The following is a 15,241-nucleotide window of genomic DNA, read 5'->3' as shown; positions in this document are numbered from 1 at the left end:
CAGTGGAGAAGACCCGTAGGGTGAGATTGGAGAGAAGCAGGGCACCACCCTTCAGGAACCTGCACGTGTTCAACCATCTGGAAACTTCCAGACTCTGTCAATTGAGGCTTTCATAGAAACTGCATTGAAAGGGTTTGATCATGGACTGAATAGGGACGACCAACAAGGCCTGTGTGTTCAGATTCTCCAGGGTTCCTTCTTCGGGTGTGAGTAGTACCTTAGGGTGTATTGACTTTCTATGGGAAGAATTTCCTGAGCCAGGGACTTTGGACAAAAATCAAAATGTTTATTTTGTAAAAATTTTTTTTTTTTTTTTGAAAGCCAGAGTGACAGTGGGAGAGAGAAGGAAAGAGGCAGGGCAATACTAGACAGTTTTGTCATCACTGTTTTATTCCATGAATATTTGGAACAGCTGGGGCTGGGCTAGGATGCAGCCAGGAGCTAAGAATTCCATCATGTTTTCCCACATGGGTGGTGGCAATGCTAGAGCCCAAAACATTTTATAATATCACAATCACTCTGAATAATTTTTGGGAACATATCATAGGAATATAAGGCTATAAATAGATCATTTAAGAAGCTATTGCAATAATACAGGTAAAGATAATGATGATTTGACATGTGAATGTATAAGTGAAATTGCTAAGTGATTTGATGAATATTGTGTTATGCATTTTACATGATAAAAATTTGACATGACCTTAAGGATGTTTACATGATTTCCTATTGTGTGTATTCCTTTAAAGTAACGATGTTTTTCCTCTCAACACCCTATATATGTTGCTATACAATCATTGGTTTTTATGTAGTATTAAAAATAGTGTTTTCCTGGCTGATTATATCATATGAAGTATGTGTTTTTCTAAAATGTACAGGCTGAATTCTTACAGTATTTTATTTGTTGCACTAAAGTTTGTTTTTGTTAAAATTAGAACTATAACTTGACCAGTAAACTGAATCATTTGGTCTGAAAACTAAGGTCTTTTGTCTCCTCAGAACTTATTTTTAAATGTATTTCTGGGATTCTCATATCTTAATTTAATATATGTCAGGATGGACTTTTGGCTTAGCTGGTGGGATGCCATTGGGACTCTCCTATGCCATATTGGAATGACTGGGTTCCAGTCCCAGCTCTGCTCCCCATTCCAGCTTCCTGCTAATGCACACCCTGGGAAGCAGCAGATGCTGGCTCAAAAAGCTTATTGCCTGCCTCCTGCATGGGATTCCTGGATTGATTTCCTGACTCCCATGTATGACCTGGCCTAGGCACAGTCATTGTGGGCATTTGGGGGAATAAATCAGCAGATGGGAGCGCTCTGTCTCCATTTGATGATATTTCTCTATCTCTGCCTATCAAATAAGTTTTTAAATATTTAATATTTTCTAGTTTACTTTATTGTTCATTTTTCAAAAAGAATTGATTTAATTTGAAAGAGTTAGAGAAGGAGCAAGTGAGCATTTCCATTGGCTGATTTACTTCCCAGGTGGCTGCAATGGCCAGTGCTGGGCCAGGCTGAAGCCAGGAGCTTCATACATGTCTCCCATATGAGTGACAGGGGACTAAACACTTGAATGATCTTCTGTTGCCTTTCTCAGAGAGCTGAGTTAAACAGAAATTTGGACCCATTTTGGATACTGGTGTGGCAGCATGCAGCTTAACCTGCTAGACTACAATGCTAGCCCTTTCCCATTTTTAAATTCCATGGTATATTTCAAGTTTATATTTTAGTTTCCCTACTTAGTTTTCTGTAGTTATCATCATGTTGTTTTCTCCTTCCACTGTGTATTTTTACTAGATTTTTTATTGTGAAATATAGCTAATGCACATAAGACCATGACACAGAAATGTATGCTGAGTAATTTTAAGAGCTGCTCTTGTCACAGAGGAAATATTTTTTGAATGTATAAGTACATGAGTGAAATACACAAGTCCTTATACTCAGTTTTGGGGTGGTCACTGGTGTGCAAGTTGCTCAAAATGTTGGAGTCTCAGGCACCTTGTACCGGTCCTCAGGAGAGGGGCATTTGCAATCACTCCACCCCTGATTCTTTTTGTGAATGTTTGCTGTGAAGAACACGAAGAGCAAAGAAAATACAGATACACACTTATCTGTCAAAGCTTATGATGACATTAATCAGGGAGAATCTCTAGGTCTTGAGAACCTCAAGTGTCTCTCAAGCACACAGCCTTCAGTGAATTGTTTTATGCATCATTTGATTTTTTTTTTTTGTCTTCTGGTGTGTGGAACCCCCTTTACTCTGTCACTTTGCCTCAATTTGAACATTACTTAACTCATCTGTTTATGATAGTGCAGGCTTTAGGGAGTCTAATTGCATTTGAGAGAATTTTTAGAGTTCTTGACTCTGTTTACTTCAGAGATAAAATAGAGCTCTATCAATAGTTCTTTTTTTCCCCTTCCTATTTTTGTTGTTGTCTCCATAAATTCTGGCAGAGTTGTATGGTTTCTTTTGAATTTACTAACACATCTACCTGTACTTCCACTCACTGAATTTGATACATAGATTCATTCAATAAATTTTCCCTGTTTACAAGGTCAATATTTCTCACACAACCAAATAAATGTATGAAGAATTGCAGAGTTGTTCTAGTCAGTCTGTATAAGCTCTTCTTTGAACACAGCTCACTGTATTTACGACAACTAGCACCAAGTTATTTCAGTGCTGTTGAGAAATGTAAATGTAGAGAAAATGGTCATTTAAACAGTCAACATTGTTAGAATATACATGGCCCTTCAACTTTTTTGATGCTTAAGACTTCTACACATTGCATAAAATGGACAATAACCATAAGAATCCTAATGTGACTGATGTAAAATAACATTTAGCTCCTACTGAGAAAGCTTTCTTCAAAATCTCTGTTAAGGTTAAACATCTTTCAAAAATTCAACAAAAAGCATAGCATGAAAATTGACTCTTAGTAACACCTGTTAAAGGAGAAAAAGAAGAGAATATTTTACTCTGTGGCGGTGAGGAAAAACTGAGAGTGTGACTAAGAGGCAATATAAGAAACTCTTCTATTGATGCCAACACTGATTTCACACTCCGGTGTTAGCTGCCAATTCTATTTTAAATTATTGGGCCTCTGCTGTTAAAGAAATAGATGGAATGCACTGTATCATGAACACTGCAGTCTTACATGTTGGTGCAAGTTGACATATCCGTGACATACACTACCCCCTGAATGATAAGAGAGCCATTGTCTCTGGCAGAGAGATGAATAAACACCGAGATGTTGGCAAAAAAGTTAAAATACTATCATTGCAAAAAGAATGCTGAGCTAGAAGTAGGAATATTTTTCTGATTTTTGGACCATCTTATAAACACAAAAATATTGATGTTTTTTGGGAATAGTCTTTAAAAACCAAGTGTTGGCTAGTCTTCTTGGCACATCCTATGAAACTTTATATTGATAACAGAAATATTAGCAAACAAATTTGGGAAATACTATTTTCCTGTAATTAAAGTATTAATACCAATTGTCTTCACTCTCCATACACATTTTATATGTACATGTACAATGATAGAAAAATCTTGGAAAGTAAGAATCAATTTTATAAACTCAACTTTTCCTTAGTGGATGAAAATGGGATTAGCAGGAGGTACAAATAATAGGGATCCATAATCTTTAATCTTATATTTGTGTATCTGCATGTAAATTTTAGTACTGGCTTGAAAAATTACACACACACACACTTGTGCAATTTTAGTTGGAAATCTATTGACTTTTCACAATGATTTTGAAAGAAGCAAGTTTGTAGCCTTGGAGATGGTGAAAGGAGTAAGTCAATGTAAGGCATATTAGTTGGAAGGCAGACATGAGATAGGAGGAAGGAAAATAGAATGAATAGTTCTTTCATGACATCATTGACTTGTGTTCAACTTTGAAGAAAGTTAGAGTAGAGGTGAAAGCATTGTTTGAAAGGATTTGAGTTGTATGTTTTGTCCTGGCAACTCAAACCATTCTCCTTTTGTTCAGAAGAGCAATGTTCAGTAGTCTGTTGATTTCCATATTTTGAAAGTCATTATTTATATTTATTTAGAAGAAATTAACATTCTTTGAGCTTGTAAGACTTTTGTGGAAGAGGTTGATGTTGTGGCACAGCTGGTTAAGTTGCCATTTGGGTGAGGCACATCCCATATCAGTGTGCCAGTCTGAGTGTCAGTTACTCTACTTCTATTCTAGCTCCCTGATAATACACCTGGGAAGCAGCAGATGATGGCTCAAGTGCTTCATCCCCCAGGTGGGGATCTGGATTGAGTGCTGGAGGCTGCCTTCAGCCTGACCCACCCCAGAATGTTACTGCCATCTTGGGAGGGAACCATTGGATAGAATAACAAGATTTCTCTCTCTCTCTCTTTCTCGAATAAATAAACCTTTAAAATAGGAATTCTGTGGAAGACTCATTCTTTTTTTTTTTTTTTTTTTTTTTTTGGACAGGCAGAGTGGACAGTGTGAGAGAGAGAGAGAAAGGTCTTCCTTTGCGCTTGGTTCACCCTCCAATGGCCGCCGCGGTGGGCGCATTGCGCTGATCAGAAGGCAGGAGCCAGGTGTTTCTTCTGGTCTCCCATGGGGTGCAGGGCCCAAGGACTTGGGCCATCCTCCACTGCACTCCCGGGCCATAGCAGAGAGCTGGCCTGGAAGAGGGGCAACCGGGACAGAATCTGGCGCCCTAACCGGGACTAGAACCCGGTGTGCTGGCGCCACAAGGCGGAGGATTAGCCTATTGAGCCACGACGCCGGCTGGAAGATTCATTCTTATGTATTTTTCTCTGAGAAATTTCATCTTGTGCTGCTTTAAGCATTCACTAGTTGATATCCTAATCAATGTAGAGATTTAAAAGACACTTTAATAACAAATCATTGATTTGATTTGAAACATGAAGCTAAGACCGACAATATACACACAGTCTCATTCACTCATACACATATACACAATAGTATGTATATTTTATCCAAATGGGGAGATGACTTTTTTAATAAGAAACAAAGCATAAATCAAATAAAGCAAATGATGGATTTGATTACATTAAAACTAACAATCTGTTTAACAACATCTGTTTATCTAATAAGGGTGTCATGTATTTAAAAGGTACGTGTAATGCCTATAATTGGGAGAAATTAGTATCAAGAATATATACATATATAAATAAGAGTTTGGAACAGTTAGGGGGATGCCTGTTTCCTACATCAGAGTGCTTGGGATTAGATTCTAGCTCCACTACGCGTTCCAACTTCCTGATAATGCACATTCTGGGAGGCAGAAGTGTTGGTGAATGAGTCGGGTCCTTGCCACCCATGTGGAAGACCTGGATTGAGTTCCTGGCTCTTGGCTTTGGCCTGGCCTGGTCATGGCTGCTGTGAGCAATTGGAGAGTGAACCAACAAGTGGGAGAGCTCTGCTACTTTTTATCTCACTCCCTCGTTGCCTTTCAAATAAGAGATATAAGTAAAAATTATTTAAAAATATAAGAATATATAAGGATGCTTTATGAATAATAAGAAAAATAAAGCAATACAAAATAGACAACAGGCCAGCGCCATGGCTCACTTGGCTAATCCTCCACCTGTGGTGCTGGCACCCCGGGTTCTAGTCCTGGTTGCTCCTCTTCCAGTCCAGCTCTCTGCTGTGGCCCTGGAAGGCAGTGGAGGATGGCCCAAGTCCTTGGGCCCTGCACCCACATGGGAGACCAGGAGGAAGCACCTGGCTCCTGGTTTCGGATTGGTGCAGCGCACCGGCCACAGCAGCCAGTTAGGGGGTGGACCAATGGAAAAGGAAGACTTTTCTCTAACTCTGCCTGTCAAAAAAAGAATAGACAAAACAAATGATTAGGAATTTCACCAAAGGAAAAACATAAATAGCCTGTATTAATATGAAGAGCTGTTAAACATTAGTATGTAAGGAAATGTGAATTATGTCTATTAATTCATACATCTTCCACTAGGCTGGAAAATGCTAAGGAATCAGGCAATAACAGGGTGAAGCTGGTACAGTGGGAAATGTCATCTATTTTTTCTTGTTAGGATGGGACAATTATCAGTGATCCCTGTGCTCTTGATGAAAGGGTCTTATTGTCCACTGTCAATGATAAAGCTGGGCACTAAACGTTGTGAGGATGGATTTGATTTTACTGTCCCCTTCATGCCACTCTCATGTGGCTGGTCCTTTGAGGAGAAAAAAAGATTTTGTTAGTACTCATCAGTAGGAAGTTAGGAAAATATATTTGACAACTGCCTCACAGATTGGAGGCTGAGAGGGAAATCCTGAGTGGATTAGAGAAAGATGGCATGTGAAATGCCCAGCAGGGCAAATCATGATTAGAGAGGCTTGCAATCAGATCAGCAAGACAGGAGATGCACTTGTAATCCCAGTTTTCCGTGTTTAGCAAACCTCTCTTTTTGAGAGAGCTCCAGTGTACTCAAGTTCCAGTTCTGTTCTTTATCTGGCCCTGGGTTGCTTGTATTCTCTTTTTTTTTTTTTTTTTTTTTGACAGGCAGAGTGGACAGTGAGAGAGAGAGACAGAGAGAAAGGTCTTCCTTTTGCCGTTGGTTCACCCTCCAATGGCCGCCGCGGCCGGCGCGCTGCGGCCGGCGCACCGCGCTGATCCGATGGCAGGAGCCAGGAGCCAGGTGCTTTTCCTGGTCTCCCATGGGGTGCAGGGCCCAAGCACCTGGGCCATCCTCCACTGCACTCCCGGGCCACAGCAGAGGGCTGGCCTGGAAGAGGGGCAACCGGGACAGAATCCGGCGCCCCGACCGGGACTAGAACCCGGTGTGCCGGCGCCGCTAGGCGGAGGATTAGCCTAGTGAGCCGCGGCGCCGGCCTGCTTGTATTCTCTTTATTATGTAGAACATACCTTGAATTTCCTTATTTTCACAATAAAAGATAATGAAATGTAGAACAACTTAGATATTTGGAAAGTTAATGAAGAACATGGAAGATTCAACAGATGATTTTATTAGGGGGCTTGAGGTCCTTATTATCACTATAAGTTATGTTATAAAAATGCCAACTAATGCATCAGACATTACTAAACTGCTTAAACTACAAACCTTAAAGTTTAGAAATACCTAAAATTTCTCCTTCCAAAGCCCCACTTTATACTTTATTGGGTTAATCTCTTAATTAAACCTCTTACTTTACAACTACTAAACCTCCATTGCAAAAGTGATGAAAGGACAAAAAGGTAATAAAGGCAAGGGACAGGCTGGTGCTGTGGCATAGTGGGTTAAGCCATAGCTGACAGTGGCAGCATCCCATATGGGTACCAGCTCAAGTCCCAGTTCCACTTCTAATCCAGCTTCTTGCTAATTCACCTAGGAAAGCAGTAGAGGATGGCCCAAGTGCTTGGGCCCTTGCACCCATGTGGGAAACCTGGAAGATGCTCCTGGCTTTGGCCTGGCCCAGCCCTAGCTGTTGCAGCGATCTGGTGAGTTAACTGGCAAATGGAAGACTTCTCCTTCACCCCCACCTGCCTTTCAAATAAAATAAATCATTTTTAAAAAATAAGGGACAATTGAAGATATGTAACATCTAAGTACTATACGTTTCAGAATGAAAAATAAATGATAAGAAATTAACAAATAAAAGATTGGTAGTCTTCCATTCTAGGAAGATTTTCCTGTGTTTCTATTGAAATGGCTCAATGAAGCCCCACCACAGTGAGTGAAGAAAGGGCCATACCAAGTTATGAAACTTTGAAGTTTTATTAACATCAATATAAAGACAATATAGCAAAACATTTAAAAATATTTATTTATTTGAAAGGCAGAGTTAAAGGGAGAGCAGGAGAGACAGTGTTTCTATCTGCTGGTTCACTCCACAAATGGCTACAATGGTCAGAGCTGGACTGGTTAGGAGCCAGGAGCTTCTACTGGGTCTCCCACATGGGTCCAGGGACCCAAGGGCTTGAGTCAACTTCCACTGCTTTTCCAGGTGCATTAGCAGGGAGCTAGATTGGAAATTGAGCAGCTGGGTCTTGAACCGGCACCCATATGGGCTATGCCACAGTGCCAGCCCTAGCAAAACATTTTTTAAGAGAAAAAGTAAGAAAACTGTATTGTCAGTATCACACATATTGGAAGCAAAACTTATTTGGCAGACCAAGTGAAAATCTCGTCTTCTGATTAAGTCTCCAAATGCACCCAACAGTTTCATCTGGGTTTGGGCTGAGGCAAAAGCTTGGAGCCATAAAGTCAATGAGCCCTCCCATGTGGTTGGTGGGAACCCAATCACTTGATCCATCATTAATGTCTTCCACGGTGTGCAGTATTAAGAAGTTTGTATCAGGAGTTGGGTATTCAACCAGACACTCAGATGTGGGACATGGGTGTCAACTCTGGATTCAAAAATTCTTAATAAATACAAATAATATATGTAAATATAAATTGAATATGACAAAACATTCTTAGAAATCAATCTAAGAATGGCTTATCTAAAATACAAGGATGCTCAACATTAAATATAATGGACTTTATATTGAATAAACAAAAGATCAACTTACTATCTAGTAAAAATGTATTAATCTCAACATTTGATTTAGAATGAGTCCTCCAGAAAAGACATTCTGAGAAGCATATTTGTGATCAGGAATTTCTTGGGGAAATCTTTGACAAATGCACTTTTGACTGGGCCAGCATTGTGGCTTCATGGTAAAGCTGTGGCCTGCGACGCTGGCATCCCATGTGGGTACCAGTTTGAGGGGCACAGTACTTGGGCCCCTGTCACCCATGCAGGAGACTCAGAAGAAGCTCCTGGCTTTGGCCTGACTCAGCACTGGCTGTCGTGACCATCTAAGGAGTGAATCAGAAGATGGAAGAGTTCTTTGTGTGTATGTGTGTTTCTCCCTGTCTCTCTGTAAGTCTGGCTTTCAAATCTTTTTTTAAAAATGAACTTCTAAGTGGGAGAATCTGGAATGGGCAGAGGCAGAAATTGAATAGTAATGTGGTTGTAGGAGACTCCACAATTCTCTAAGAAGCTCTGCAAGTAGGCAGACCATTCTGAATTGAGGTGATGAGTCCAGATTTTGTATACCCCAGATCCACTAATCATAGTGAGTCAGCACCTGTTGGCTGAATTCACTTCTGTTTTTTGTAATTATTTTGGAAGCCCAAATTATAGAGACAAAGGGAAAAACATGGGGAATTCTTCCATCTGCTGATTCACTCTCCAGGTGATGGCACTGGTCAGGGCTGGGCTGGGCTGAAGCCAGGAGCTTCATCTGGTTCTCCCACACTGGGAACAAGGAACAAGTGCTTGGTCCATACTCTTCTGCTTTTCAAAGGCCTTTAGCAGGGAGCTGGACTAGAAGTGAAGCAGCCAGGACATGGACTGGCACACATATGGGGTGCTGGCATCCCAGGTTTAAGCTTTACACACGACGCCACAAATGCCTGCTCTGGCTGAACTCACTTCTAAAGAGGAAATTAGCTGTTGGCTATTGCCATTAGCAATCAGTACAGCTGAGAACATGACTGATTCACTCCTAAATGTGACATCTGAGTGGTGTGCCATTGTTCACTCTACTTTTCAATCCTTGTGCCACTCATACCGTAAAGTCACCTCTTCTGAGAAGAGCTCCTCTCTGGAGTCCTGGTTGGTCTTCATCTCCAGGGAAATTAACAAGCGGAAAGCAAGTATGACAAACTACATACATGATTACTACAACTGATCTCTGGTCATGATGTCTTACTGGGGGAGGGAGGGGAGCAGAAGTGCTTTCAGGTGTTAGGCGTTTGAACATTTGGCAGTGACTGGTGTAGCCTTGATACCGGAGCCCAGATGTGGAGTCCACACCTGCCCTCGGTCCAAATCCCTGCGGCATGACTAATTCATTTAAGGGTGATTTGCCAACAGTGGCCTTGATTAATGACAGAGGCTGGCTCATGCCAATTGATCAAGCCGTATTGCCTACTGAATTGCTTCACTCCTCTTTCACGTTGGGTATTCATTAGTGATGATCAGCATGCAATAAAAAGATACTCATATTTTGTACTTTCATAAACTAATTTACATGCCATCAGTACTGTTCAAAGGATTTAAAGGAAAGGAGAATATATTTAAAGGGATATGTGAAAAATTCACTGAACAACTTATCATTTTTTCCTTTTGACATTTACTCATCAGTTCAAGTGAAAAATATGTGAACCTAGTACAAAAGACAAAGTTCTAGAAGTTGCCTAGGAGATAAAATACTTGCTACTACCCCGAAATCTAAAACTCTAGCCACCTCTTTAATCTCACAGGCATAAAAATGGAAAGAGCAACACAAATTCTATAGGTCTCAAATCATCTCACTTTAGACAAGAAGCTTAAGTTGCAAGTCATGGTGCTTCCTTCTACCATCATTTGTGTTCCCAATCCTTAGCTGCACTCTACTGAATGGCATTATTTATCTGGTGGAGTAATTGCACCTCATCACTCCTATAGGCTTTGTCTTTGCATTTTCCCACAAACCTGAACTTTTGGCCCAGGCAGTGTTAAGGGAAGTCTGGCAGTTGCTAAACATCTGAATTTCTGACCTTGTTCTTCTTTTCTCTACTGTGTTATATCAGGCTGTTTCTCTACTGAATGGTAGTATCAGTCACTTTACGTAATACAATGACCCCTTCTCTGCTGGTGGGATCTAAAGAAATAGGAGTGAATGCGGACTGGTCAGAGCACTACATTAGCTTTTCCATTAATGAACTCATGCTGGTGTTCCCTGGTAGAAGCATTTCCTTTTTGAGCACAGAATTCTAAGTACCCAGAGACCCCTTACTAATGGAGATGGTGACAAAAATCTCAAATAATTTACATCAGTTAATAGTGAGAAATTCACTACTAATTCTACACCGACTCGAATATACACATCCTCTCTGTGGCAGAGATTGTACCACAACTTAAGATTTATAAGACATGTAGTACACATTTTTGTTGGTACAGAAATATTGTAGACTGTTGAGTATCCTATCAACATTTTGTGGTGATAGAATATGAGGTAAGACTGAGTTTGGTGTGCAGCAACCCATTGCTGTTTTTAAATTCTATAACAAATATCTGTTCATCAAAGATTAATTTGTATATCCTGGCAATTAATGAGGCATTCTCATAATTAATTTTATATTTAGTACTAGCTGAAGAATTTTGCATAGATATGACTATCTGTATCCAGCGTATATTTGCATTACTATGTGTGTGAATGGAAGAGGGCTTTTTTTTTTATTGAAAAACACTTGTATTGAAAGTCAGTCCTTTGCTGGTGTTGTAGTGTAGCTGGCATCTTAGGTGCCAGCATTTTATGTCAGTGCCAGTTTGTGTCCTGACTGCTGAGGAAGATTTCTTTTTTCGCAAAGATATGGCCAACATGTATCAAGGGTATATTTGTATTACTGTATGTGTGAATGAAAGAGGGAGTTTTCTGTTTTTATTGAAGATTGCATTATTGGCGCAGATATGAGGTCTTTTCCTTATAAGAGGATTGCACCCCAGTGCCCTTAGCCTGTGGCACTTGCTCTGCTTCCTGGTAAATGGTATATGTAGTAACATCCCAACCCACAGCTGGTCTCAATTGTGCTAATTGTTTTTGTCAAAACACAGTGAGTCAATGTGATGCATTCTGATTTGCACACAGAGAATAAGGACTCATTATGTGATTTGGCCCAACCTCTTCTGATTTTCCCCTCTTCCACAATAGCAGGCTTCCCAAATTGGACTTTCTCCTTCACGTTGGGTTGAAACTAGAATAATAAATTAGAAGATGGATGGAACAGAACCACAGTCAACTGCTGCAACATGAACAGGAAATATTTATGCTGTTTTTAAGCCAATGATATTTTGGGATTGGTTTTTTTACTGTAATACAATCTAGCTAATGAACACCTCCATGGTATAAGAACCCAAACCAATCAACCTGGCATCAGGTAGACTGTTAGTAGCCCCAGGGAATGAAACCAAATTGGGAATGAAGCATTTGGAATTCACTTTTGGCAGGTTGAATGCAATAATAGTAGCCCAACCAACCTAGATGAGGAAGTACCTCTTGTACAAATCATAGAGATCCCATCCCTGCTGTCATGGCCAGTTTATAAATAACCCATTGAGAAAACACCTGGATGGCTGATGTTTGCAGGGTAGTTTACATGCTTTTCCTCATCTCTGAGAGCTTAATACATAATGGCAGCTCTCTGGTTGACACTTAGAGGGGTCAAAAATAGTTTTACACTTTTTACCTGTTTTGAAGTCCATGCCTTACCTCAAATGTCCTATTAGCTATCTTCTAAGTTCGTTTTTCTTTCCATCTCTGTAATTGTTCAACAAATCCAACAGTCACTACCCGTGAATCAGCATAGATCTGAATCACAGACTGTCAAATAGAGATCATTCCTGAAAGACTAGCTTTCAAGGCCGTATCTGAATGGAGCTGCAATACAACAACTTTTCAATTCTATCTACTACTTACATATGATTTCGCATTGATATGTAAGCCAACTTTTTTCATTCCTTGGTCAAGTGATCATAAGATTTGATAATAGATCCTGGTTTTCACAGAATGTTCTTGATTTACCCCACTTTCCTATCTTAATTATTAATGGTATTGCTTTTCCCTCTTAAGTGTCCTGATTAGGATGTAAACCACATGGTCACACAATGAAAAATGTATGTTAAAAGTGAAGTGAAAAGCAGTGAAAATGCATGCATCCAAATCTAATTCTTCAGTTTGTGTATTTCAGATCCACTCTCATAAATTTATTTTCTATTACATGGTGGCATACTACTGGACTCACCTGATTTTATGATTCAGTAGAACAGCTAATGCCCTGTTTTCCCTACTGCATAGTATTTTCTTATTCTAGGAACCACTGGAAATGGTTCAGATTTATGAGTTATCCACAGAAGCACATCTAAATATGATATGTGTTGTCTCAAAGTACAAAGATTCCAAGTAAGCTTTGAGCTCCTTTTTTTTTTTTTAAATAGTGGATAGTGCAAGATTCAGCAATTTGCTTTCACTTTAAAGAGACTATTTTGAGATATTCAGTAGAACCCATAGACATTTCCCTGATAGGACAAGACCATAAATTTGACAGTTTGTAATCCATTCTCCTGTATTCATATATCCTACTGTAGATTTTGAAGGCTTATTAGTTTCTCATAATGAGATTCAGTTACAGTACAGTCGTCACTATAAAATATCAGTAATATATCAGCATGACCAAGGCACCTTCTGCCTTTATTATGACATAGTCCTAAGTCAGAATAAGATTGTGCTGATATTACTGCTGATGAGGGCAAATATCTTTCCAATTTTATATATTGGAATGGGGAAAAGAAAGCTCCTGTACACACGAGACTGTGTATGTTGATTAACTCTGTGAGGCTACCATCTCTAGTCACTCAGCTGAGATGGTCCATTATTGCCTGATTAATTTTGTGGTCATCTACAGTCCTTCTCCATGACCTGGTCCTCTCTTACACTAGCTAACATGATAAAATGAAGATGTGATAGGTTCCAGACATATTTAAAATACTAAAATCTATTATATTTAAAAATACTTGTAGGGACGTGCATTTGGCTTAGTGTTTAAGACACTCGATTCCAAATTAGAATGCCAGAGTTCAACTTCCAGCTCTGGCCCCGTAGCTGATTCCAGTTGCCTTCTCTTGCCCAGCCTGGGAGGCAATGGTGATGGCTCAGGTGGTTGGAATACTGCCACCCATGTGGAAGACCTGAATTGAGACCAACATTAATGGCAGTCTGAACTTTCAAGCTCTAAGCCAATGAACTTTTGATTTTAATCATCAATGACTATAGGCTTTGGTTGAGTTCAATTTTCAATTAGCCAAATTAGTAAGGGAGGTTAGACAAGATTAAAGGGATTTGGGTGATTTAAAGTATTCTTATAAATACTGTGCTCAATATTTTTTTTCTTTTAAAGATCTACTTATCTATTTGAAAGCAGAGTTACAGAGTGGGAGAGACATCTTCCAGTCTGCTGGTTCACACGCCAAATGGCTGTAACAACTGGGATGGGCCAGGCTGAAGCCAGGAGCCAGGAGGCTGCTCTGGGTCTCCCACGTGGCTTCAGGGACCTATGCATCCGGGCCACCCTCTGCTGCTTTCTCAGGCACATCAGTGGGGAGTCCTATCAGATGTGGAGCAGCAGGGACATGAACTTGTGCCAACATGAGATGCAGCCCAACCCACTGCACCACAGTGCCAGCCCAGGCCCAAAATTTAGAACAGTAAATCCTAAATCTGAGATATATATGTATCTATCAATACATTCATCCCAGGCACTATGTCTATCTTATTCTTTCTGTTTTAATATGCACTCAAAAAAACACTCCCTAGACCACTACTGATCTGAACTTACAACACAATACTGAATCACACCATGACATTCCAGACTTATCTATGAATCAAAAAGGTGAAGTGAGGGAGAGGTATGTCCTGGGATGAGTCAGGATCCCTTTCTGAGGGACAAGCCTGAGGACTGTTTTAAAATTTAGTATATGGATAGACAATCTGAGGTATAAAAAGGCCAACAGATCAGAAGATGACTACCGTTTGAACATAGTATGTACCTCACAGCTGCCCAGGGAAGGCGGCACCCCGGCCAAGGCAGGCCATGTGAGGAAGCAGGGAGGTTGATCTGGAGGCAGAAGGAGAGGGTAGGACTAAGTGTAAGGATTTTATTGAAGTTTCCTTCGGAAGGAACTAGTGAGGCAAGATAAATAGGCTTAGGATGGGCCGGCGCCGCGTCTCAATAGGCTAATCCTCTGCCTTGTGGTGCCAGCACACTGGGTTCTAGTCCTGGTCAGGGCGCCGGATTCTGTCCCGGTTGCCCCTCTTCCAGGCCAGCTCTCTGCTGTGGCCAGGGAGTGCAGTGGAGGATGGCCCAAGTGCTTGGGCCCTGCACCCCATGGGAGACCAGAAGAAGCACCTGGCTCCTGGCTTTGGATCAGCGTGATGCAGTGGCCATTGGAGGGTGACCCAACTGCAAAGGAAGAGCTTTCTCTCTGTCTGTCTCTCTCACTGTCCACTCTGCTTGTCAAAAAAAAAAAAATAGGATAGGCTTAGGATGGGCTTGGTAAATAAGCTTGGAGGGCCCAGGTATAGAGGCTATCTCTAGCAGTTTTGTATCTGGCCTGGGGAGTTTAGGACAGGTGGATATTGGTGTGGAATATGTGAGCCTAATAGAAGAGTTAGTTGAGTGTGAGCTTGGATAAATTGATTTATAT

Source organism: Oryctolagus cuniculus, chromosome 2, assembly GCF_964237555.1.
Source record: "Oryctolagus cuniculus chromosome 2, mOryCun1.1, whole genome shotgun sequence".
Lineage (NCBI taxonomy): Eukaryota > Metazoa > Chordata > Mammalia > Lagomorpha > Leporidae > Oryctolagus > Oryctolagus cuniculus.
The sequence above is the reverse complement of the archived record's forward strand: the minus strand, read 5'-3'. Positions refer to the sequence as shown.